This window comes from Polypterus senegalus, chromosome 2 (genome assembly GCF_016835505.1).
Source record: "Polypterus senegalus isolate Bchr_013 chromosome 2, ASM1683550v1, whole genome shotgun sequence".
Taxonomy (NCBI): domain Eukaryota; kingdom Metazoa; phylum Chordata; class Cladistia; order Polypteriformes; family Polypteridae; genus Polypterus; species Polypterus senegalus.
Genome location: NC_053155.1, coordinates 309,598,274 through 309,624,883, shown reverse-complemented (window position 1 = coordinate 309,624,883; position 26,610 = coordinate 309,598,274). Strand labels below are relative to the sequence as shown.

At 40.0% G+C, this 26,610-nt stretch overlaps 1 long non-coding RNA gene across 1 annotated transcript in view; it reads left to right on the top strand.

The window, feature by feature from the left end:
* Positions 1 to 724: 724 nt before the first annotated feature.
* Positions 725 to 26,610, top strand: part of LOC120524058 — a 156,968-nt gene continuing 131,082 nt past the window's right edge. The window contains exon 1 of the long non-coding RNA XR_005632737.1: positions 725 to 1,027. This is a non-coding gene — a long non-coding RNA (uncharacterized LOC120524058). The remainder of the gene's footprint in view (positions 1,028 to 26,610) is intronic.

Here is a 26,610-nt window from a genome sequence, read left to right as displayed (position 1 = left end):
CTCCAGTCCAGAGATCTTAGTTATCTATCAGCAGGCCAGGCTTCCTATCCATCCCTGGTCGCCATTCGTGCACGCAGGATGTGTACAAAGTCTTCAGGACGGACTTCATTTTGTCCATCTTGTGGCTTTGACACTGAAATCTTGCGTAGTGACGGCGTGGGGGGGCTTTTGTTTTCCCCTTCCCCCAAACTCGAACGCATATCGGTCTGACAGGCGGGGACCCCGTTCGACCGTTTTTTTTTTTTGTTTTTTGTTTTTTTGCGGCCCTTAACGGAGATCATTTTGGGGTTTACCACTTATAGAACTTTAACGCACGTTATTATTATTATTATTATTATTAGTTTTAAGCCAGAGATCCCAGATTTAAAAAGTGAGAGAGGGGGAGAAAAAAGAATGAAAGAAAGAAAAAAGGCACGGCGCAGAACAAAAAAAAAAAAAAAAACGAGCTGCTATAATAACAGTAAATGGAGTGAATAAAGGCGAGCCTGTGTGCCTGCGTGCCAGCCCGCTTCCATTTGCCTTTTTGTTTACACTGGCAATACAATGGGAGCTCTAGTCCTTCCAATACGTCTTTTATACAAGTACTGCAGCCCTGAATGTACAGACAGTAGCGGCTCTGTGAATAAGCTCTGTGAATATTGCCAAGACACTGTGCTTTGTTCAGCATTATTCCTCACAATAGATATCACACTTTGGAAGTAATTTTAAAAAGGGAATCAAAATAGTGGTACTTTTAGCCTTTGTCTCTTTTATACTGCCGTGCATTCTCTGTCTCTCATTCAGCGGCTTTCATTATACTGACAAATTAAATAAAGCGCTCCATTGCTAAAGAGGCTTGGACAGTCAGGGAGTCACTAGTCGGCTACAGACAAGTAGAACGCAAACATTTGCTCGGTGTGCCAGCAAGTTTGCACTTTGCGAGAGCCGAGTGGAATGCCGGGGATCAGGGTGGCATGAGACGGCGTTCTTCAGCCGGCGGATGGGAGCGGCGTGCGGGCGGGCGGGACTCTGGACGGCCCCCTCCAAGGTAACAAAGCCTCTTTATTTACAGGACACACTTGAAGCCTTCAATCTGCCGAGAGTGTATGCATCTGCGTTTTCATGATAATAACCTGTATTTACGTCAAGGTGCCACTCGGGTGACCTCTGGACTGCTCGTGCGGAACAGCGGACACCGACCCACTTCAATTAGACCCCGGTCTGCTTCGGATCTGAAGCTCGTCGAGGTTCTCTGGGAACCTGTTGATTAAGTGCGTGCCGCTAGCTCCATGTGTTTCACTTCACAGGGACCGAGAACGGGGAGGTACTGGAACAACGTCTTAAGTGGTCCTGTGCCAGCCTGGGATCTGCGTGAGCCCACTGCGCCCTATCCACATACTCAGACGTGATGCGTGCTGCCCCTCCTGCATCACTACAGTCATCCAAAGCTCATTTTCTACAATGTAGCTAGGGTCGACCTCCTTCATTGACAGAATTATCTCGTTTCATTTGCAAAGTGGTTTGCACCATGAAAGGCGCTATATAAACTAAAGATCAACGGATCGACTGATGACTGATTGGCCCAGTGGTGCAGGGGTTTATGCTGCTGCCTTATAGATCCGGGAGTCCTCACCACATGGTCTTGGATTGGAATAAGGGGGCACAGATGAGTGGTTCAGTGAATGATCGAGTGATTGATTGATCAAATGGCCTGAAACCAATTTCATAGATGGACGTTTTCAAAATTATGCTCACTATTTTTAATTAAGGAATGGAAATTATTATAGCATGCATTACATAATAATGTACTTTTTTGGCAATTTGTTTACTTTCTGCACTTTTTAGGAAAAAGCATCCTGAAACTGCATGCTCTTTTTTCTTTCTTTTTGAAAAGCCCTATATGCAAGTGCTCTTTTTGTTCATTTCCTTTATTGTTATTGTTTTTGCAAACTTTTAAGATAAGCCTGACTATGAAAGGTGTTATATACAAAGTTTTTCGTCTTTCTTTCTTTCTTTCTTTCTTTCTTTCTTAGTTTGTGTAATGTTTAGAAATGTTTAGAATATGGCTCGCAGAAGGCACTATATAAGGTTTCTCTTTCTTTATTCCACTTTTTATCCTGAATTGCTTTGTTAAACGGGATTTAATTCAGTACTAATGGCAATATATACACATTTTTTTCTTTCTTTCTTTCTTAAATATTCAAGGTACACCAAAATGTGAAAGGCACTATATACATATTTTTCTTTCTTTCTTTCTTTCTTAAACATTCAAGGTACACCAAAATGTGAAAGGCACATATACATATTTTTTCTTTCTTTTTCTTTCTTTCTTTCTTTCTTTCTTTCTTTCTGAATCATTTAAGGATCACCTAACTGTGAAAGACACTATATACTCATTTTCTCTGTATTTCTTTCTATCATTTACTCTTTATTACTTTTAAAAACATTTAATATGCAGGCCTTATATGAAAGATTCTTTCATATTTAATTTGCACTTCAGGGTGAAAGGCACTATATACATGTTTCTCTGTATCTCTTTCTATCATGTACTGTTAATTGATTATCAAATCATTTACTATGCAGCTCACTGTAAAGGGACCAATATAAAAGTTTCTTTTACTATTACTTTGTGCAGTGCTTAGAATGTAGCTTACTAAAGAAGGCACTATATACAAGGTCCCTCTTTCTTTATTCCACTTTTTATCATGCATCACTTTGTTAAACTGGATAAAATTCAACATTAATGACAATATACACACACTCTTTCTTTCTTTCTTTCTTTCTTTCTTTCTTTTTTCTCAAACATTTAAGGAACACCTAAGTGTGAAAGGCACTATATACACATTTTCTCTGTATTTCTTTATATCTCTAACTCTTTATTACTTCTAAAAACATTTAATATGTAGGTCACTGTAAAAGCGCTATAGAAAAGTTGTCTTTCTTTCTTTCTAAAACATTTAAGGTACCCCTCATTATAAAAGACACTATATACCCATTTCCTCTGTACTTCTTTCTATCTCTAACTGTTTATTACTTCTAAAAACATTTAATATGCAGCTCACTGAAAAATGACATATAAAAGTTTTTCTTTCTTTCTTTCTTTCTTTCTTTCTTTCTTTCTTTCTTCAACTTGTATTCTCCCATGAGGAAATGGAAAGTCAGGAAGCTCGTCGCTTTGACAGCATTCCTTTAGAGCTGCACACTTAGGGAAAGGTTAAATTTCCAGAGCTGCCCGGAGGTGACTGTCTTTGTATCTTCTAAAGGAATCTTAGAATTGCTTATAAAAATGTTACAGAAGTAAATGGCAGGTGGAAGAGATGGCTTTGAAGACTTGTGCCACCCTCTAAGGTGACCTCATTTAAAATGCAAGGAGTCTGCAGAACAGAGTGCAAGACACTGTGATCCAACAGGGATGCCCCTCTGCTTCTGAGTCAGGGATCACCGCAGGTGGACGGCGACAAAATATCGAATGTGAAGGAGTTGCAGGCAGACAATTGCAGCTTCATCTTTTATTGCCAAAGAAAAGACTTCAGATTGCACAGCTGAAATTCCCCGCTATTGTCTAATGGTAAAATGTGTTCACCATAATTTGCCCCCGGGGAATTCCCGCTGCTGCCTTGAAGCAGACTTGCTGCCTGCCCTCTCATAAGTGTCCGCGGGGGCCTCTGGAGAAAGCAGCGGCCAGAGCCGGCGGCGGAGCTGAAGGTCAGGGTTACCCACTGTGGCTTGACTTTTCAGCTAAAGAGCTTTTTATTTCTCTTGTTGCCGTGTCAGATCTAATTTGCTGTGCATTATGTCGCCAGGGTGGGCCTGCGCATGACAGGAGAGGGTTAAATGAGATTACAAGCTTTAGACATTGTCAGCAGCTACTGCTGACTGGGATGTTAAATGGCAATTTAATAGTCAGCTTTTTTGGGTGACACAACTGAGGGGGGGGTGAGCAGTTTTTAGTAACAGATGCAAGCGTTGACACAATTCTGTACAGGACGGAAAAAGTTGAGGGATCACATTTCAGCGACAGATCCCAGTGGAAAAATCACTATATGATATATAGTGACAGTTTACTTGACAAAAAACAGAACGCTTTGTATTTATTCTTTAACTTTGTAAATTCATCGTCACATTTATACAGTACAGCATGCATCGTTACTTCAGAAAATCAAATCCTTAGCAGCAGTGAGGTACACGGTGGGGAGCGGAGCAACGACTGAAAGACAGACGGAAACACGGACTTGAGTTGTATTAGTTAACTCGGCTAACTCAGTTCTATAGACCGCCTTTCATATCTGTAATCATATTTACATATCAACTTTTATTTCTCATATAACACCCTTCATATGTGAGTCCAGTTAGATTTATAACTCGCTATTACATTTAGTGCTGACCATTTCAAATGAACATTTATGTTTTCAATTCAATTATTCTATCTATCTATCATATAGTACCTTTCATATCTATTTAACTATCTTTTATATAGTGACTTTCATATCTATCTATATTTCTATCTATCTATTTATTATATAGTACCTTTCATATCTATCTATCTATCATATAGTGCCTTTCATATCTATCTTTTATATAGTGCCTTTCTTATCTAGTCATCTATTATATAGTGCCTTTCATATCTATCTATCTATCTATTATATAGTGCATTTCATATCTATCTATCTATTATACGTATAGTGCCTTTCATATCTATCTTTTATATAGTGCCTTTCTTATCTAGTCATCTATTATATAGTGCCTTTCATATCTATCTATCTATCTATCTATCATTCTATTATATAGTGCATTTCATATCTATCTATCTATCTTTTATATAGTGCCTTTCAGATCTATCTATCTATCTTTTATATAGTGCCTTTCAGATCTATCTATCTATCTATGCAATGGTTTTACCATCAGTCACGTGTAATCCGTTTATCCTGCCTCTTTATACTAACAGATCTCTCACAAGCAGATCGTTTCGTCTTTTGCTCTCCATCTTATCCAGTTGCCACTCCTTTTCCAACTTGTATGATTTTCCTGTTATTCCATCTCTGCAACTTTGTTGCACTTTTAACAGTATCGACATGTTTTCTAATGGCTTCACTGCCTATCGCTCTTTTTGTTTTTGCCTTACTTTGCGGTTTCAGATCACCCCCGCCTCTCATCTCTCTCTAGTTACAAGTCTGTTGATTTAACGGAGTCTGACATTATCCGTGTCTGCCTATATAAACTTTATTAAATGTAACAACGTTTAAATAATTATCACTGTGTCATCTTGTATATTGCTATAATCGATCACTCGTACTGTTCTGTGTATGGCCCTAATTGTCTCACTTTTGACCATTTTTGACCACTGATACCAGTATCTGTGTATGCTCCCAACCTTAGTAACGATGTGCGCTATTTCATGCAAATAAAATCAATGTGAATTAATCTTCATGTTTAATTTAAAAAGAATTTTAAGTGTCAAAGGACGCTCGACCTTCAGTGTTAACGTGAATAGACGATTTGACTTTTGGGTCACACCTATATTAATAAAACACGTCTATAAAATGCGTAACCTGAAGCCGAAGTTTTTTAAAAAAATGTCAATTTGCTAGATCTCATTTTGTAATGCGTGAAGTGTGACGTCACGTTTGGCCCGTTTCCGCAAGCATTTGTAATGACGTCACAGACACTTTGACCGCGGCGGGCGGATGGAGCTGATCTCCTGGCAGGTAGACGCGTCCGCGCAGCGCTCCGGGGTGCAGAGTGAGATGTAAGTGAAAGAGACAGCAATTGATTGCCCTGCTGGTTTGTGTATAAACAAGCCGCTGATCGAATTAGTTCCAGCATGTCCGGCAAGCCAAACCAGCCTCATCAGTCCCCCCGCCCACCACCAGCCGGGCAAAAACAAAAGGCGGAGAAAGTGCTTGGCAGGCACAATCTGCATTGTCGCTTTGCAAGGGAAGGGTCAGTAAGGAAAGTTCAGGATTAGGACATTTAATATCCTGTCAAAAAATTCTCATGATAATGAATCACGGATGGGCTGGCTGAGCAACTGTGACAGCAACAATGCCGCTGCCACACACGAGATAGCGTATGGTAATGTACTAGCGCGAAATGTGCTGAGCTGGCATCTGGGTGGGGGGCTGTGGGGAGCCTAGGGTGACACGTGCATGCCCGCCCGCGCCCTCACAAGACCAGCTTATGAAAAGTCACTCATCGATCAGATCCCACTACTGGCACTGTGTGACCCTGAGCAAGTCTCTTCACCTGTCCTTACTCCACTTGGAAAAACAAAAAAGAAAAATTCAACTGTATCTCAAATGTTGCAAGTTGCCTTGGATAAACACAGCAGCCAAGTGATAACACGAACTTTCCTACCTAATAATTACATTGTGCTTTATCACTCCATCTATTGTATAGTGCCTTTACTACTGTATAAAAACCAATAATCTACTGTACAGGCAGGCAATGCAACATAGTGGTTAAGGCTTTGGACTTCAGTGCCTGGGGTTGCGTGTTCAAAATCCTGCTATTGACATTGTGTTACCCTGAGCGAGTCATTTCACCTACCTGTGCTTCCACTGGTGGGGTTTACTGGGGAAGAAATGTAACCAACTGAATCTCAAATGTTGTGATGAAGGAGTCAGCCAAGTAATAACAGCGCCTTTAATTTCTGTCAGCCTATTTTATAGCACATATGTACTGCCAATCTATCTATCTATTATATAGTGCCTTTCTTATCTATCTATCTATCTATCTATATGTGTACTAAGTAGTGCTTTCTGTTTATCTATCTGTCTATCTATTATATAGTGCCTTTCCTATCTATCTATCTATCTATTATATAGTGCCTTTCCTATCTATCTATCTATCTATCTATGTAGTGCTGTCTATCTATCTCTTTCTTTCTTTCTATCTATCTACTACTGCAGTATTTCTCAACCTTTACGTACTTGCAGCCCGAGTTTTCATAACAGTTTTAATTGTGCCCCATCTAACTTTTTTTGAAAAGAGCCCACTAATACCAATTTGTTCTTTTTTAATTAATGATATATCATAGAGGGGCGGCACGGTGGTGCAGTTGTAGCGCTGCTGCCTCGCAGTATGGAGACTTGGGTTCGCTTCCCGGGTCGTCCCTGCGTGGAGTTTGCATGTTCTCCCCGTGTCTGCCCTCCCAAAAACATGCAGGTTATGTGGACTGGCGATCCTAAATTGGCCCTAATGTGTGCTTGGTGTGTGGGTGTGTTTGTGTGTGTGTCCTGCAGTGGGTTGGCACCCTGCCCGGGGTTTGTTTCCTGCCTTGTGCCCTGTGTTGGCTAGGATTGGCTCCAGCAGACCCCCGTGACCATGTGTTCGGATCCAGCGGGTTGGAAAATGGATGGATGGATATTCTCATACTAAGAACGTAGCTCAAAGTGCTTTACAAGATGTCAAAGAGAAAATTGCCCGAAAAAAAACCCAAAACAAAACAAATTCAAAATAGATAAGAATAGAAATGAATAAATGACATGGCAAAAATATAAATCGATATGCACTTACATAACGCAGATATACAAGATGCTGCTGTGTTGGTCGAGGGTTTCCAAAGTTCTGCAGTTTTGGTTTCAATAGATGTATTTTTCATATTTTCGATTCTCGTTTTCTTTTTTTTCACATCTTCACGGCCCCCTTTTTGTTACTTCGTGCCCCGCTAGGGGGGCCCACCCCACAGTTTGAGAACCACTGTGCTGCTGTATATAGGCAGGCAATGTGGCATAGTGATTAAGGTTTTAAATTCCAAACCCTGAGGTTGTGGACTCAATTCCAGCTAGTAAACGCTGTGTGACCCTAAGCAAGTCACTTCATCTGCCAGTGCTCCAGTGGGTAAAAACAAAAGAAATGTAACAAATTGTATCTCAAATGCTGTCAGTTGTCTTGGATTAAGGCATCAGCCATAAAATGAGCAATAATAGGGATAGTTTCTGTATGTCAATTATATTGTTCCTATCTATCTGTCTTTGGACACTTCATAGTGCCTTTGCTGTGTCTATCCATTTATCCAACTCGCTATATCCTAACTACAGGGTCACAGGGGTCTGCTGGAGCCAATCCCAGCCAACACAGGGCGCAAGGCAGGAAACAAACCCTGGGCAGACCGTGCACACACACACCAAGCACACATTAGGGACAATTTAGAATTGCCAATGCACCTAACCTGCATGTCTTTGGACTGTGGGAGGAAACCCACACAGACACGGGGAGAACATGCCAACTCCACACAGGGAGGACCCAGGAAGCGAACCAGGTCTCCTTACTGCGAGGGAGCAGCGCTACACACTGCGCCACCGTGCCGCTCCTGCTGTGTCTATATATCTATATATCTATCCATAGAGACAGGCATTTTTCCATAGGGGTTAAGCCTTTGAGACTTCAAACTCCCACTGATGCCTCTGTGTGACCCTAAGCAAGCTACTTCACCAGCCTCTGTTCCATCTGGGAAAAAAAAAAAGAAATAATAAAATATCATTTTACCTGAAATGTTATGTCACCCTGGATTAAGGTATCAGCCATTGAATAAGTAGTAACAGGGTCATTGCTCTCTGTTAATTATATTATTCTTATCTATCTGTGTATTGTATAATGCCTTTCCTCTATGTGTGCGTGTTTGACTGGCCAACCACACGCATTACCTGTGTAGGTAACCATATAGTAATCAGATTGCGATTCAGACTTTAAAAGAAACTATCTATATATATTGATATCTATACATCTGTCTCTCTCTCTTGGGAGGCTGTGTGGCGTAGTGGTTGAAGCTTTGGACTTCCACTGCTGACACTGTGTGTCCCTAAGCAATTCACTTCACCTGTCTGTGCTCCAATCGGTAAAAACAAAAGAAACGTATAACCAATTTCTGAAATGTTGTAAATCGCCTTGAGTAAAGGTGTCAAGCAAATAAAAGAAAACAAGAAGAAGATGACACCTCAGCGCACGCCATTACTTGTTACACGTCCGGATCGAAATCGCCCAACACGGTCACGCGTATTTGCCCCAATTGCACGATTCTACTCTTTGTAACTTTTTTTTTTTTTTTGATAGCACGTGAATCGGAACACGGATTTTAGATTTTAAGACCTTTAATATGACATGAGGCTCACACAGGAAAAAAAGAATAAAATAGCATGTCCACTTCTGCTTGAGCTCGATTCTCCTAAGAAAAGTGCTTTTTTTTTGGGGTCGCTTTACGGAAATCGCTCACTCAAGGTTGAAAAATGTCCCAATAAAGCTCAGAAATGAGAAAAGAAATAAAAACAAAACAGCAAAAAAAAATAATAAAGGAGTCGGAAAACAAGAGGGCGCCGATCCAGAGCGGCGGATGGAAAACAAATGAGAGGCGCAGGTTAGCGATCAGGCGAGAGCGCAATTTTCGGCCTTTTTCCTAAATGGGCCGTTTCGGCTGCGCACCTCTCTAAGCAGCTGTCACATTTGTACATTATGGTACATTGAATGTGAATGAGGCTCTCCACATCAAAACCCTGCATCCATTATGATATCATCTCCTGCTCGAAGCCGTAATGCTTATTAATTCCGCAGCCATCCTCGGCAGGCTCGGCGGGCTCGGGCGAATGTATTCCATCAGCCTTGCATTTAATTTAATTAGTACAGCTGCGCTCTCATTCTCCTGTCTGTGTCAGAGGTATTGTCAGCACGTTCTGCTAGAACACAATTACTGATTGCTTTTAGATAGGCAGAAATATGATTAGGGTTTTGGGTGACTGTATCATAAGCCTTATTAGTTTTATTTGAAATCTGGAGATAAATAGGAAACTTTTATTTGCCATGTAATGAGATTATGCTTATTAGTCCAAGGCCTCCAACCCTTCTGTGGGGATTAGAGCCGCACTGTAGGATTATAAACTGCAACTCTAACGTAGCGTTATGTACAAGTGAGGAGCTGAAGGCACACAAAGCTTGAGGCTCGCCCAAAGCCAGCCATGAGATTGGAGTGGGGGGCATAAACCCCCCAGCGCAACGCCCTGAATAAGAGCCGGCACGACGAGGCCCCACAAGATTGAAGCAGTTATGGAAGCTTTCTCCTCCTTCTCGTCTCTCCCTCACTCGCTCCCTCCAGCAAGACATTTCCAACTTCCTGATGGCGGTGAGCCGCTGGCCCACATAATGCGGTCGTACGTGCAGCCGCACTAAAAGACAGCTGCTAATGAGTCCAACTGCAAAGTGGTTAACAAAGATATTTCTGCTCCGGCCAACACATAGCAACCATTATGTTTCCGAGTGCAAAGAGCTCCTGTTAAAGCTTCTGACCCAGGGCAACTAGATGACTACATTAAAACATGCCTCATATTAGCCCTTCGTCTAATACCCATTAGTGTTAGAGCCTATTACTTCAGTAATGAATGACACAGCCCTAATTATAAATGTACTTGGAACACTGACATTATTAAAGGAAGAGCTTCAGCAAGCCATTAACAATGTTACTCTAAGTGATCTGGCTGCGAACTGTTAAAACCATTAAATTCATTATATATCAATCAAAAAGGGTGTTGCAATTAATTGATGAATGGAAGAATGCTTAAAATCTAAATATAATTGCTGCACTCTCGGCAACAACCATTTTTTGTACCGTTACACTGCAGGTATTTACTTTAGGAAACATTTCTGGAGATTTCTTTTTTTTTTAATCCGTCACTACGTGGAGGATTCGGTCGACATGGCGTGAAAGTTTATCATGTAAATATGTGTGTGTGTGCGTTTTTTAATTTTATTTGTATATTGTTTAAAATCTTTAATGAAAACGCTCTTCTCTTCCACCTTACTAGTGTGAGGAGGATGCTGGCTGCATTTGTACTTACACAGTCAGGGTGATTTGCGGTTATTTTATTTGTCCAAGCATACGGATTACACAAAGAAGCCTTACTTATTTTTAATAATGTCTTTTCACGGCACGGGCACAGCCTCGAGGCTCTTTACACGTTTAATGGAGTGCCTGTTGGGTGATGTGGCTCCTCCAGGCTCACACTGAGAGCGACCGGCTGGGTCGAAATGTGCAGCCTTTGATTATGTGTGCAATGTAAAGGGAGGTCCAGATCTAATTATGCAATTTTTATTATGCTATAACTTAAGTTTATTACATAGAAAATCATCCCAGACCATCGAGAAGTGTGCGAACTGACGACATGAAGAATCGACTTCGTGCCAAACTGGAATCGTCCCCACATAAATCAAAGTCATCCAGACGATCTGGATCTGCATAATTAGATCTGGACCACCCTGTATAGTGCCTTTCATCCTGAACACCTACCCGAGGCACTTGACATGCATAATACAGTTATTTATTATTATTTGGCTGACACCTTCATCCAGCTTACAACATTTAAGTTTCATTTCTTATGTTTTCTTCTAGTTTTAGCACAGGTGGGTGGTCACACAGTGTCATTAGCAGAGCCTGGGCCCACAACCTCAGGGTCTGAAGTCCAAAACCTTAACCACTACACCACTCTGTCTCATCCAATTCAACGTCACGGGTCACTGGCGCCAAAGCAGGACACTCACCGGGACAGGGAGGTGGTCCATCGCAGGGCCCTCATACTCACACAGGAGTGATGTATAACCAGCAATTGAGGGGACTTCGGTGTGTCTGGAATGTGTGAGGAATATCTGGAGGAAAATCAACACAGATAAATGGAGGGCTTGAAAAGGCAAAGTGACACCACCAGCATGTAGTGCGGCCATTTCAGCTCATTGGCAACCTGAGCCCAGAAGATGAAATTAATTTGTTATTGATAGAATTATTTATACATGGCCCTATCTTGGGTTAAGTGCAGGGTTTAAGTATATTATTATTATTATTATTATTATTATTTTTTATCAGATAATAATAATCACATGTGACTTAGATAAGTGAACTTTATATAGAGTTTGCGTGAACAGTATTATTATTATCCCATCTCCAACTCTACAAGTTTTAGATGATGATGATGATTACTAAGATGTCTTTATCCAAGGCAACATATTAAAACAAATACACTAAGTGATAATTATTGCTATCATTCTCCTGTGTTTAATGTGTATTAAGTGGTGTTCATCGAGAGTTGAGGCTGTGTCCAAAAACAGGGCCTGTTAAAGCCCACTTAGGCATTCTTTGTGCAATTTTGGCCTATACCAGAAATAAATTGTTTTTAGTATTTTCAAAATGTATGTTTATATAATGTTATTATAATCATCTTCATCATCATCATCGTTATCTTCAATATTAGTATTCATCAGACATCTTAATCAAAGGCAAACTTAGAAAAACACAGAATATATCCAGTGTAAAATGAAGCACAAATGGTTGAAAAAGAGCCGGAGTTCCAGTGTAAAAAAAGAAAGCCAATAAATTGTCATGTTGGGAAAAACAAAAAGAAAATGAAGAATTAAAAAAAGAAGGCAAGGTGCTCTTGGTTCAGTGTCTTGATCTTCTAAACACTTCTAGTCAAAATGAGGCCCACTTCCTGGGGTGCTCTAGTTTTATAACAAGGTGACCTGAAGGGGTGGAGTCAAGAGTTACTTGGTGGGCGGGTCATCTTATTATTAGTCAGATGTCTTTATCCAAGACACAATGCAAAAGCAAATTAAACATACAATCTGACCCCATAATCATAGAATGATATTCTTCTTCTTCTTCTTCTTCTTCTTCTTCTATGCAACTCTTCAATTCCACTCGGGGGAGTAAATGCTAACATTACTCAAATTTATTGTCTGCTTTTTTATTTATTTATTTATTTTTTTCATTTTTTCATTTTTATTACTATTTAATTTAATATTGTTTCTTTGTATCAGTATACTGCTGCTGGATTATGTGAATTTCCCCTTGGGATTAATAAAGTATCTATCTATCTATCTATCTATCTTTCTTATTATTATTATTATTATTATTATTATTATATTATTATTATTATAACAATAGTAATCACTATCATCATCATTTTAAGACTCTCAAATGTGTTAGGCAATTTATAAAAACAAGTTAAAATTACAGTTTGTAATATTGTTATTATTAAATTTAACATTATTTATTTCATCAGTCACAAATTTACAAGACATCTTACAAAAACAAATTAAACTTAGAGTTTGCACTATTATTATTATTATTATTATTATTATTATTACTGATGTTACAGTTTGTATTATAATTATTATTAATATCATTACTCTTGATTTTATTAATCATACATCTGTAAGGCAACTCATAAAACAAATTCTGTTATCATTATTTTCCCATGACCATAAATCAAATAAATCAGTTTTAGAATGTTACTATTATTAATGATGTCTTGATCCAAGTCAGGCTACAAAAAAAAATATACATACAATTTAAGTGAATATTATCATTTTTTTATTTATTTTGTTTTTTGGGGCAATATTTTTTATCTAAGATTACTTACAACATTGCACATAGAAGTGATTTCATTTCCATTGCTTTTTCCCTGGTTGGACTGCAGGCAGGTGAAGTGACTTGATCAGGGTCACACTGTGTCAGCAGCAGCGACTCCAAAGCCTTAACCACAATACATCACACTGCTGTTATTATTGCTGTTCTAAATATTTTCTGAGGTTTTCCTGTTCCTTCACCCTGAACTGCCACTTCTTTTAATTTGATGCCCAACCTCTCATGTGGCACCTTATCAAATGCTTTCTGAAAGTCCAGATAAATAATATCATAAGCTCCACTCTGGTCGTATCCTTTTGTTGCCTCCTCATAGAATTCCAACATGTTAGTAAAACACGACCTCCCTCTTCTGACCCCATGCTGACTGTTCAGAATAACTCCTGTCCTTGCCATGTGTTGCTCAATCTTATCCTTAATAATTCCTTCCATTAATTTTCCTGTGATGCATGTTAAGCTTACTGACTTATAATTGCTTGGATCTGCCATGTCACCCTTTTATATAATGGGATAATATTCAAGATTCAAGATTCCAGAGTATTTATTGTCATTTCATCCATATACAGTAGTGCAGCACACAGTGAAACGAAATAACGTTCCTCCAGGACCATGGTGCTACATAGAGTACAGGACAATGAAGAATCCATGACACATAACATAAAGACACATAATATATAACATATATAACATATCCTACCAATATGTGTTGAGGGTTTATGTCTCTACTCACTAGCCTACTTAAGAACAGATAAATATTATCTGGTCCTGGTGATTTGTTAAATTTCAGTTTATTTAATCTGAACAACACTTCTCTCTCTGCAATTTCCAAATCAATCAGTACCTCCTTAATAGTCCCTGTTACTACTGGGATGTTATCCACTTCCTCATTTGTGACAACCTCAGAAAAATGCTTATTTGGAGTGTCCACTATTTCACCGTCTGTATTTTTTAATTCACCTTTTCTATTTCTGATGCCCTTCACCTTCTCCTTGACTGTTTTTTTACTACTAAAATCCTGAAAGATTCTCTTTGGGGATTGTTGTGAAAGGTTCCAGTTTTCCTCTTGTATCCGAAAAATGTGCTTTTTAGATAGATAGATAGATAGATAGATAGATAGATAGATAGATAGATAGATAGATAGATAGATAGATATATAACAATAGGATACTAGATAGATAGATAGATAGATAGATAGATAGATAGATAGATAGATAGATAGATAGATAGATAGATAGATAGATAGAAGAGTAAGACACTATATAATAGATAGATAGATAGATAGATAGATAGATAGATAGATAGATAGATAGATAGATAGAAGAGTAAGACACTATATAATAGATAGATAGATAGATAGATAGATAGATAGATAGATAGATAGATAGATAGATAGATAGATAGATAGACAGATAGATAGATAGATAGATAGATAGATAGATAGATAGAAAAGGCACTATATGATAGATGCACACACTGCAGTCTGGACACATGCCAGAATACTTAAAAGCAAAAAAATTAAAATGAAGAAAACCTCTGACTTGGCGGTCCCAGTCCCAGGGTGGCACAGGTACATTGAAAGACTCTCAAGAAGTCATTTATGGGTGTGGATGATTGTGTGTGTGTGTGCACTCAAACTTAATGGTCGCGCATCCCAGTTTTTTCTTTTTAAATTCATTGATGAGCAGCAATTTCAAACCAGTTTCTTGGTGTAAAGAGCACCATTGATGGTCCCCATTAGTGAAACAAACTCACTTAGAAATGGGGAAACACATCACACCGTGCTGCTAATCGTTTTGGCGACCCACTTGTAAAGCATTGACAGAAGCCCATCAGTTAGCAACCTGGGTCACAGCTTAGTGATTGATAAACACAGTTTAGGCGACCCACCACTTCCAGCTCATGAGCAAACATGGTTGAGAGACACTGCCTTACACAGACAGGGCAAGCAGCTGCCATGATGCAAAGAGCAGACTATGCTGCTCTGAACCAGCAATTAAAGAACTGGTGACCCACACCAGACCCACAGACTGTCACTTGCAATAGGAAAGACCTGTACACCTTGCAACTGATGTATCCCAAAATGGCCAGTCCCAAATGGGACCACTGTTTCATGACCAATGTTGCATGGCCCCGAAGAAGAGTCACTAGGCCCCAAAGTGCCTGAACTGTTTCGCTATGGGTTACCTTCTTCTCCAACTTCAAAACCAGTCATAAATCTTTGAGACACCTCTCATTCTTAAGACTGGCCATCACCAACTCACACTCGTGATCAAACACCTCTGGACATTCAGCTTGATGTGATGGACTTCTTCTATCCACCTCTAATTCTTTCCCTGTTAACACAATAACATGAAACTGTTTAATAATTAGGTACATTGAGCAATTTATATATATGAGGGGGGACGCAAAAATAACCGGAAGTATTTTTAAAACGTGTTTAATTTAATTTTCTGTACAAAATACATTTAGTCTCCTTCAAAGTACTCTCCATTGGTGGAAATACACTTATATAACCATTTGTTCCATTGTTCGAAACATTTTTTAAATTCGTCTGAAGTAATACCCATTAATGCTCTGGTCGTTTCTTGTTTTACCTCTTCGACGTCAGCAAAACGCCTTCCTTTCAAGTCTTTTTTCATCCGAGGGAACAAAAAGAAATCACACGGAGCTAAATCCGGTGAGTAGGGTGGGTGGTTCAGGGTTGTCATACCGTTTCAATAACAATAGTTTCTGCAACACTTTTTTCAGAAAGAAAACAATATTTCACTGCCGCACGTTGCTCATGATCATCGGCCATCGTAAAAAAACGACGCTTGCACAAAACTACTTTTACAAAATTCACTGCACACAAGCACAACCTTCCAGACTGATGGCACTTGGCAGACTGACTTGTGAGGAGTGTAACTAGATCGACCTAGCGGCCCAACCACGTACTACAAGTACCAACCTAACAACAACAAAATTCCGGTTATTTTTGGGTCCCCCTCGTATATGGTTTATATAACAGTTGATATAATAATTGTTGCACCGTTCAGACATTTTTTAGTATTTTGCTTTCATACCAAGTATTAAGCTCATCTTCTCTCTTTGATCTCTTCTTTGTCAACTTTAAAAATCCAACATGTTCTCCATTATGGCAGGATAGCAACTCAGATCTCTCAAAGTGAGTGACCCCCGAGATGAGACATATTTTTATGGATTTAAGGGTAGTACAGGCTGAAGATAAAATATTTAAAGACACAATAACGGAATGACAAAAATTAAAAATTTGAAGGTGCTGTTAATCCTCTCACTAGGAATACTAACACATCCTCACAAGATCACACATTGGCTGCGTGGAAGATTGCTGGCTTCTTACTCCGGCCCTCACCCCCAGGTCGCCAGGAGGAGCTCTCCCGACAGCAGGATCGTGCCCCGAGTTCTCAGCAGGGCCTCATGGACTATGTAGTGTTTATACACAGCCCTGCTGGATACTTTGGGGGCCACCAGGAGTCGCTGTAGGGGGGGTTTCGTGGGCTCTTATGTGCCCTATAACCCGGGAGTACGTCACGATCACGTGACGGGAAGGAACGACGTGCTCCCGGGTTGAAGAAAAGGACTGTTTACCCTGACCCGGAAGGAATAAGGAACTGTGGACTGATTGGGCAGGAACACCTCCGGGTCAGGGTGTATAAAAGGATTGTGGGGAAGCCCTGAGACTGAGCTCAGCTGGGAGGTAGAGGGGCGAAGTGTCTGGGCGAGGAGGAGAGAATATTATTGTTGTGGTTGATTTCATTTATGAGTAGTGTGGAGGGTGCTTTGTGCACGTTATTGTCCTTGAATAAAGAGGTCTTGGGCTTTTATCCGGTGTCTGGACTAGTACCTGAGGTGGAAAAGGGGGGTTATCTGCGACAGCTGCCAGTGCTCCCAGGAAAAGCCAGTCATACCGCATCCGGAGAGATATTCAGGAAATCCTGAGGAGTGTTGTGCGAATGTAGCGTTAAGCAGATGATTCTTGAATGGGGAAAATCCTAATGCGTAAATGTTTGAATTGCACAATAAATTGTTTCCTTTTCAGTTTTTAGCCCAGAGTAGCGTAGTCAGCAGGATAACGCTGTAGAATGGTTTTGGAAAGACAGCCACAAACGAATCCGGATGATCACACTCGTATCGTGTTTAAAATTTCTTTATTATGCAAGAAACCACTTCAATGGGCATCCTTGATGTACGATACAAGCAACCTGTGTTGTTCTTCACTTGATTTATTTGTACAGAAAGTCAGGATACTCCTTCAAATGGAAGAAATCCAATTTGAGAAGAACATGAAAGATGCAAATAAAGAAAACTTCCAACACACGGCTTTGAAAACATTCATGAGTCTGGGAGTTTGTGATGGCAGTGTCGGCTGGAATGCCAGAGTTCCACCAGTGCATGGCATACACTGGGAGTGGAAGGAAGTGGGAATCCACAAAAAAAAAAAAGACTGCAGAGATACAAGGGGAGCATGCAGACTCCACACCCAGCCTGGAGTTGAACTCTGGTCTCTACAGCCGAAACTCCTATGGTAGCCACTCTGTCCCCACGTCATTATTCAGAGTTCTCTTAGAGTTGGCGTCCATTGTGCGGATTCCTCATCCCATCACTGACAATTACCTTACCTTACACGTGCTTAACGCTGGTGGGCGAGTGCACTCTTCTCTGCGTGAAGTGATTTCCCTTCCAAATGGCGTTATTTACTATATTGCTATTACCGTTACTATTAAGCAAGGATTCTTGAATGGGGGAAAATCTAAATGAATAAACATTTGAATTGCACCATAAATTGTTTCCTTTTCAATTTTCACACAGAGAGCTCAGAGGAGCGTAGTCAGCAGGATTAAAACGCCTGATGAGTGGCAATTGGCATACTGATGACATAAGGGGCAGTCCTTTTTTTTTGGATGGGGGTTATAGAATGAGTAGATGGGATTTGATTCAATTTGTTTAAGATTTATGTTGAACAGATTAGGACAGTGGTTAGCGCTGCCACGTCAGGCCTACTCCTGATGTGAATCTCAACCGTGGGAGTCATTTGGTACACATAAAATGTGTGGGGGGTGATTTATCTTAATTTGCATTCATTTAGGGTTAATGGAGTTGGACAGTTGGGTTAGTGCCGTGATCTCACATCTACAGGGATTTAGGATCAATCAAAGTGCACAAACCACCTTGAGGAATGTTTGGGCACCAACTGGGTGAAACCCCGTTTGATAACAAAAGTAAAAATTAAGGGTGCTCAATGGCACAAAAAAAAAGTTGGGCACTGTAGCCCAAACACAGTGTGTAAAACCAGGCTACAACAAGATTAAAACCTACAGCAGACACTGGGGCCACACCAGCCAAGCACAGCTTCTTCCCAGTCTCTCCAGCTCACCCAAGGCTTTCTCAGCTGGACAGACTTCTGTCCTCAAGCTACCGATTCCTGTCTTCGCTGCCTCCACTGACATCTGCCGGACTGCTCAGGGTCAGTTGTCCTCCCATCTTCCTTCTCGCACTTGCAGTCATCCCTCGGACCCCTAGGGCGGAATCTACCTCGATCGAACCCAATCTTTACATTCAGTGGGTCCGATCTTTCGCTCCACATGGGACCCCTGACCGCGTTGACCTCTCACATCAGCTAGCAGGCTCATCCGCTCACTTTCACTACGCCCCAATGCCGCACTTACGCTATCCAAGCGTTTCTTTCGTTTCTTTTATATCTCTCTTTTCGTCAAGCAGGACCCTCACCATCACAACCATGTGCTGTAATTTCCCTTCCAAATGGCGTTATTTACTATATTGCTGTTACCGTTACTATTAAGCAATGATTCTTGAATGGGGGAAAATCTAAATGAATAAACATTTGAATTGCACCATAAATTGTTTCCTTTTCAATTATCACACAGAGAGCCCAGAGGAGCGTAGTCAGCAGGATTAAAACGCCTGATGAGTGTATCTCTTTTTTCGTTTCTCTGTGCCGGCTTGTTCTTATATGGTTTCGTGGGCGCAGCGCCTTTAATCATGAAGCCGATTAAGGAATTGAGAACGATTGCACCCTCACGTGTAGGTGCGACTCGCCCCAATTACTTCATCAATTCCCTGCGGCTGCACGATCGCGCCTTTCCTTTCGAGTCGTGGACCCAATGCACCACATTGGTCCGGAAAAGGAAATCGTGGCTGGGACTACAAGTAGGCGTCCTAACTGGGAGGTCCCTTTAGAGATGTAGGCGGAAGAGAAGAAGATGTAAGCCTCAGTGCCCCCTCTTGTCCTGGGGTGGTACAATACAATACAATAATACAATACAGTTTATTTTTGTATAGCCCAAAATCACACAGGAAGTGCCGCAATGGGCTTTAACAGGCCCTGCCTTTTGACAGCCCCCCAGCCTTGACTCTCTGAGAAGACAAGGAAAAACTCCCAATAAAACCTTTTAGGGAAAATGGAAGAAACCTCGGGAAAGGCAGTTCAAAGAGAGAACCCTTTCCAGGTAGGTTGGGCGTGCAGTGGGTGTCAAAAGTAGGGGGTCAATACAATACAATACACAGAACAGAACAATTCCTTAATACAGCATAATAATAAAAATTTTAGAAGTACGGTATATGGTATATTGGTGTATGGTATATTGGCAGAGCCTAAGGGTGTGCTCACACTAGGCATGTTTGTTCCATGCCGTTTCCCAAGTGCGAATGTCCCCCCTTCCTACTCCCCGTTGGCCTGCACTCACACTGCACTGATTTAAAATCCTGAACAGACAAATGGACAGCCACGGTAGCATATTATATAAGAAGATTGTACAATGCCGACAATCCCATTCAGGTTTGGTTCCTGCCTAGGGTTGCCAGATGTCCCTTATATATGGGACATATCCCATATTTGATCATTTTGTCCCCTGTCCCATACTGACCTTTCAGGGACACCCAAATGTCCCATATTTAGTTCTTTTTTCATCCATCCATCCATTATCCAACCCGCTATATCCTAACACAGGGTCACGGGGGTCTGCTGGAGCCAAACCCAGCCAACACAGGGTGCAAGGCAGGAACAAACCCTGGGCAGGGCGCCAGCCCACCGCAGGGCTAGTTCATTTTCAAATTTCATAATAAAAATATATTTACTACCTTCTTATAATGCTGATGTTTTCCCAGTGTCTGCGTGGGTATCCTCCCACAGTCCAAAGACATGCAGGTTAGGTGCATTGACTATCCTAAATTGTCCCTAGTGTGTGCTTGGTGGGTGTGCATGTGCCCTGCGGTTGGCTGGCGCCCTGCCTGGGGTTTGTTCCTGCCTTGTGCCCTGTGTTGGCTGGGATTGGCTCCAGCAGACCCCCGTGACCCTGTGTTAGGATATAGCAGGTTGGAGAATGACTGACTGACTATCTTCTTACGGTACTTAGTTATAACTTTTTAAGTAATTATACTTTCTTTTCTCAGATTCTCTTGATGAAAATAACCCAAATGTAATGAAGAAACTCGTGTTTACTGCCTGTTTGCAACTTGTTTAATTGCTATGGTTGGCTGAGGATGGCGACACTCTTACCGTTTTACTCTCCAGCCGCGCTGCTGTGTAGTTCTGTATCAGCATTACAACATACAGTGACTGTCGACAAGTGTCTTGTTACTACTTGCCACGGCCCACTTTTTTTCTAACTGCCTGTATTAAATAATAATAATAATAATAATAATAATATTTCTCTGTTTTCTGTATTAAATAAATATTTTCAAATGACTTCACTTTTACAGAATTTTTTTTTAGCTTGTATTAAATCATTTTCAAATGATTTTACTTTCGTTTTTATCATAACCCATTAAAATCCTTACTTTATGATTATAACTTGTGTCTCTACTTTTATATAATATATTGATCAGGGTGTGTAGGGGGCATGTATAAATTTATATATATATATAGTAATATAGAGAGAGATTTTAACAGTGTCCTGTATTTGTGATTTTCTAGTCTGGCAACCCTATTCCTGCCTTAACCTTAATGTTGCCCAGTTAGATTGTGCCCCACTGAGACACAGAATTGGATTAAGGGTTTTTCAATTTTAAATCTATATATATATAAACCAAATACCACTGACTCACTCATCACAAAATCCCCCGAACCACGAGGACTTGGGACTTATAATTTGGAATGTAGGTTACCCTTCACCCATAGGTGCTCACTAAGAAACAGTTTTAAAAATTTCGTGGCCCAAGTGCAAATTTTCTTTTAGTGTTTTAGACCCGTTTGTACATCTGTCCGCTTTTCATGAGAGGACTACTTAACAAATTTAGATCGGGTTTTTCTTCTATAATTTGCTTGAACATGATTTTCCGACTTTCTCACCGCGCTAAGTATCATAAGTATCTAAGTCAGGGGTCTCAAACTCTGGTCCTGGAGGGCCCCAGTGGCTGCAGGTTTTCATTCTAACCATTTTCTTAATTAGTGCACTGTTTTTGCTGCTGATTAACTTCTTTTGAATCAATTTCAATTGATTGACTTGTTTTTTTAAGATTTTTTCCCCTAAATTTCTTCACTGTTCCTCTGAATTGCTCCATTTCTTTCCTTAAACAGAAACGAAATGTGAAGTGAGTGAGCCAGCTAAGACCAACTAAGTCAGGGCCTCAAACACCAACCAATTTCATGCCAACCAGTTGCTTAATTAGGTGCAAATTCTTGTCGTTAATTAAACCCGTTCTTTAATTCCACGGCTTGTTGCTGCTCTCATTATGCAAAGGCATACATTTCTGAAATTGGTGATCTTCTTTTTTCTAAGAGCACTGTTAAAATGTTTTGGGGACCTGAACAGATCAACATTCTTGAGACCTTAACCTTAACCCTAACCCTAACCCTAATCTTTCTTTATTTTCAGATATTGTATGATGGACACAATTTGTTAGTCATGTTTTGGCTCATTTTGTATCTCATTATTGTTTGGCAACTAATTAAGGAAAAAAAAAAACAATTAAGGGGTCTAATTCTTCGAAAGCAAGTTGATTAAAATGAATTCAAAAGCAGTTAATTATGAGCAAAAACAGGTCACTAATTAAGAAAAGGGGTTGGAATGAAAACCTCCAGGACCGGAGTTGGGGACCCCTGATCTAAGTATCATATCATTGCGGTACTGATTTATCAGCTCGAATCTGAGAGAGACACATTGGGCTGCGGGGTCCTCCTCACTCACTCGTCTGCCTCGGGGAGTAACCTTACCTCTGTTTAGTTAGCGAAAGACAGATCCACACTTAACGAATTTAGATCTTTTTTTTTTCCTATAATTTGCTTGATCATTCCGGTTGATTTTGCAACTACTTTCATTGTGCTAAGAATCAGAGTTCACTTGCAGGAGTGATATATTAAAGCGAGGAGATGGGGAAACGTCACGTCAGGAGTAGAGAGCTGGGCGGGGGTCTCCTCACTGTCCTGTATCACTAATATGCAGGCGAAGCCACCGTGGATGGCTAGTTTATCATAAATTAATAAACTTTACTGATGAGAAGTGATGACTTACTTTACAGCAACAATTCACAGACTTGGGATGTCTCCAAAAAGTAAAGACCCCCGGGGTCCGAGCAATGCATCCTGACAGCAATGCAAGTTCGAGACTCTTCTGCCCTGTAGTCCTATTTACTTTGTTAAGGGTCTTTATGATGGATCTAAATATGAAAGGCACTATACTGAATATTGAATGGTTTATGGATTATGGTTGTTTTTGTAATCTGTTTAACAAACTCTTAAAATGCTTTGTGATGATGCTACCAGAGAAAATAAGGAAGGATTGGTTAATTGCAGCAAGTCTTATGTTGTTTTCCAATCCAAGTCGACCAGACTAGGGGTGCTGAGGGGTGTGGAGCCCATCCCAGAGCAGAGGAGAGGACACAAGGCAGGAAAGAAACCCTTGATGGGGCGCCAGCCCATCGCAGCGAAAACACACACACACACACACACGCACAATCAGCATCACCAATTCACTTAACCTGCATCTATTTGGACAGTGGGTAGAAATTCCACACAGACACAAAAAAAAAAACATGCAGACTCCACATAGGGAGGAACCGGGACATAAACCCTGATCTCCCTACTGCAAGGTAGCAATGCCACTGTAAGAGCCATTTTCCTAGTGCTATAAGATTCATGGATATTTTACTAGATGACAATGCATAATCTATGGCAGGTTCCTATAACCTCCGTGAATAGAATTGTATTGGTGTATTCCTGCCATTTCTAACAGCTTTGAGTGAACAGTGTTCTCCAGTTAGTGACAGCCTTGCCTTGAGTAAGGTATGGAAGGCATAAGGTTTTAAACCGTGCCTGGGCACATGCCTATGTGCCAACCAGCAAACGGGCCTTTTGAGTGTGAAGTAACTCGTAAAACAGCACGTGTTGAACTGTATGCTCAAGGTATACAGAAGAAATTAAGAACCTTTAAGTATAGAAATAAGAAGCTAAGAATTTTTAGGTATATAAGAAATTAAGAACCTTAGTATAGAAAGAAGAAGTAAAGAACTTTTAAGTATAGAAATTAGAAGCTAAGAATCTTTAAGTATATAAGAAATTAAGAACCTTAGTATAGAAAGTAAAGAACTTTTAAGTATAGAAATAACTAAAGTTTCTCAAGAAAAGCTAAGTTTATAGAAGATACATTTTTTCTTTTTTTTGCCTTTTATTCTACGTGTGTTACTATTTTTCCTTTTATTGTTGTGTGGATTATTTGCTTTTAACTTTCACTAAATATTTTCAAAACAAACGTTTGGACTGTGAGATTTCTTTACACACTGTTTTACCCGTGCCTGATTTCGCCTTACTCCGGCGGCTGCAGCCATCATATCCAACCCATTGTAGCTATTTGGTAATCAAAGTACACATTGACTGATTGGCATAACAATGTAATCTTGAAGACCAGGATGAATAATAAATGATAGGACTCACTGTGACAGGCACTATATTCATTGATTGCTTCATTGTAATTTTCTTCTGATCAATAAGGACTGGTTGATTGTCAGGTATAATATAATTTAGAGCAATATGATGGTGCATTGCTTCATTAGGCACATTATAAATGGATGAGGACTACTAAAGGTGCTATATTGAATTGATTTATTGTGATAATTCTATAATCTTTATAGCTTGGATGACTGTCACCCACACTATAGTACAGTGGTTCTCAATCTGTGGGGCGGGCACCCCTAGAGGGGCGCGAAGTAACAAAAAGTGTGAAAAAAAGAAAACAAGAATCGAAAATATGAAAAATACATCTATTGAGACCAAAACAAATTAACTTAAACTACATTCTGATACTAGAAAAATAAATATAGAGTTAGATAAATGCCGATAAAAGTTAAATAGGCATAATAAAATATGCATCTATGATATATCATTATTTAAAAAAGAACAAATTGGTATTAGTGGGCTCCTTTCAAAAAAACGTTAGGAGGGCGCGATTAAAACTGTTATGAAAACTCGGGTCGCAAATACTTAAATGTTGAGAAACGCTGGAGTAGTACAATGTGCCATTGGTTTATAAAGTACCTTATAATGGGGCTCAATATAATAGGCACTATATTAAACTGTGATCATAATTGTAAATTTTATTGATTGATTGCAATTTAAGTACCTTTTAATTTTAATAGAATGGTTGCTTGTCAAATACAAAGTAATCTGAAAGAACTGGATCATGTCTTTCTTTTAAAATACCTCATCATGGTGCTCAATGTGAAAGATAATAAATTAAATTGATTGATTGACTGACTAGCTGCTTGATTGATAATTGATGGATGGATCAGAGTTACCTTGTAAATGTGAATAGATTTTCCGATTGGCACATATAATGCAATGTGAAATAATTAAACTCTTACTTTCTTTGTAACGTACCCCGTAATGGTGTTCAGTGTGGGAGGGGTGGTATTAAATTTATTGATTGACCGATTCATTGATTGATCTGACTTATAAATTTGCATAGATTGGCTGATTGTCATATATACAGTATAACGTTATGTGAAATACGGGTTGCTGACTTTCTTTATTATGTACCTCATAATGGTGATCAGTGTGGGATTTACTATTTGAAATTGACTGATTGATTGATTGAGAGATTGATTGATTAATTGATTTCAGTTATCTTGTAAATCGGCATACAGTACAGGCCAAAAGTTTGGACACACCTCCTCATTCAATGTGTTTTCTTTATTTTCATGACTATTTACATTGGTAGATTCTCACTGAAGGCATCAAAACTATGAATGGACACATGTGGAGTTATGTACTTAACAGAAAAAGGTGAAATAACTGAAAACATGTTTTATATTCTAGTTTCTTCACAACAGCCACCCTTTGCTCTGATTACTGCTTTGCACACTCTTGGCATTTTCTCGATGAGCTTCAACAGGTAGTCACCTGAAATGGTTTTCACTTCACACGTGTGCCTTATCAGGTTATTTAGTGGAATTTCTTGCTTTATCAATGGGGTTGGGACCAGCAGTTGTGTTGTGCAGAAGTCAGGTTAGTTGGACGATCATTTATTTTTCAACCAGACAATGACCCCAAACACACCTCCAGGCTGTGTAAGGGCTATTTGACCAAGAAGGAGAGTGATGGAGTGCTGTAAATGGTCATGAAAATAAAGAAAACACATTGAATGAGGAGGAGGTGTGTCCAGACTTTTGGCCTGTACTGTAGGTATGCTGATTGTCTTATACAGTCATGGCCGAAATTATTGGCACCCCTGGAATTGTCCGAGAAAATGCACCATTTCTCCCAGAAAATTATTGCAATTACAAATGTTTTGGTATACACGTTTATTTGCTGTATGTGCATTGGAACAACACAAAAAAATAGAGAAAAAAGGCCAAATCTGACATCATGTCACACAGAACTCAAAAAATGGGCAGGAAAAAATTATTGGCACCCTTAACTTAATATTTGGTTGCACGCCCTTTGGAAAAAATAACTGAAATGAAGCGCTTTCTATGACCATCAACAAGCTTGTTGCACCTCTCAACTGGAATTTCCGACCACTCTTCTTTTGCAAACTGCTCAAGGTCTCTCAGATTTGAAGGGCGCCTTCTCCCAACAGCAATTTTGAGATCTCTCCATAAGTGTTCAATCAGATTTAGATCCGACTCATTGCTGGCCACTTCAGAACTCTCCAGCGCTTTGTCTTCAACCATTTCTGGGTGCTTTTAGGGGTATATTTGGGGTGATTGTCCTGCTGGAACACCCATGACCTCTGACGCAGACCCAGCTTTCTAACACTCGG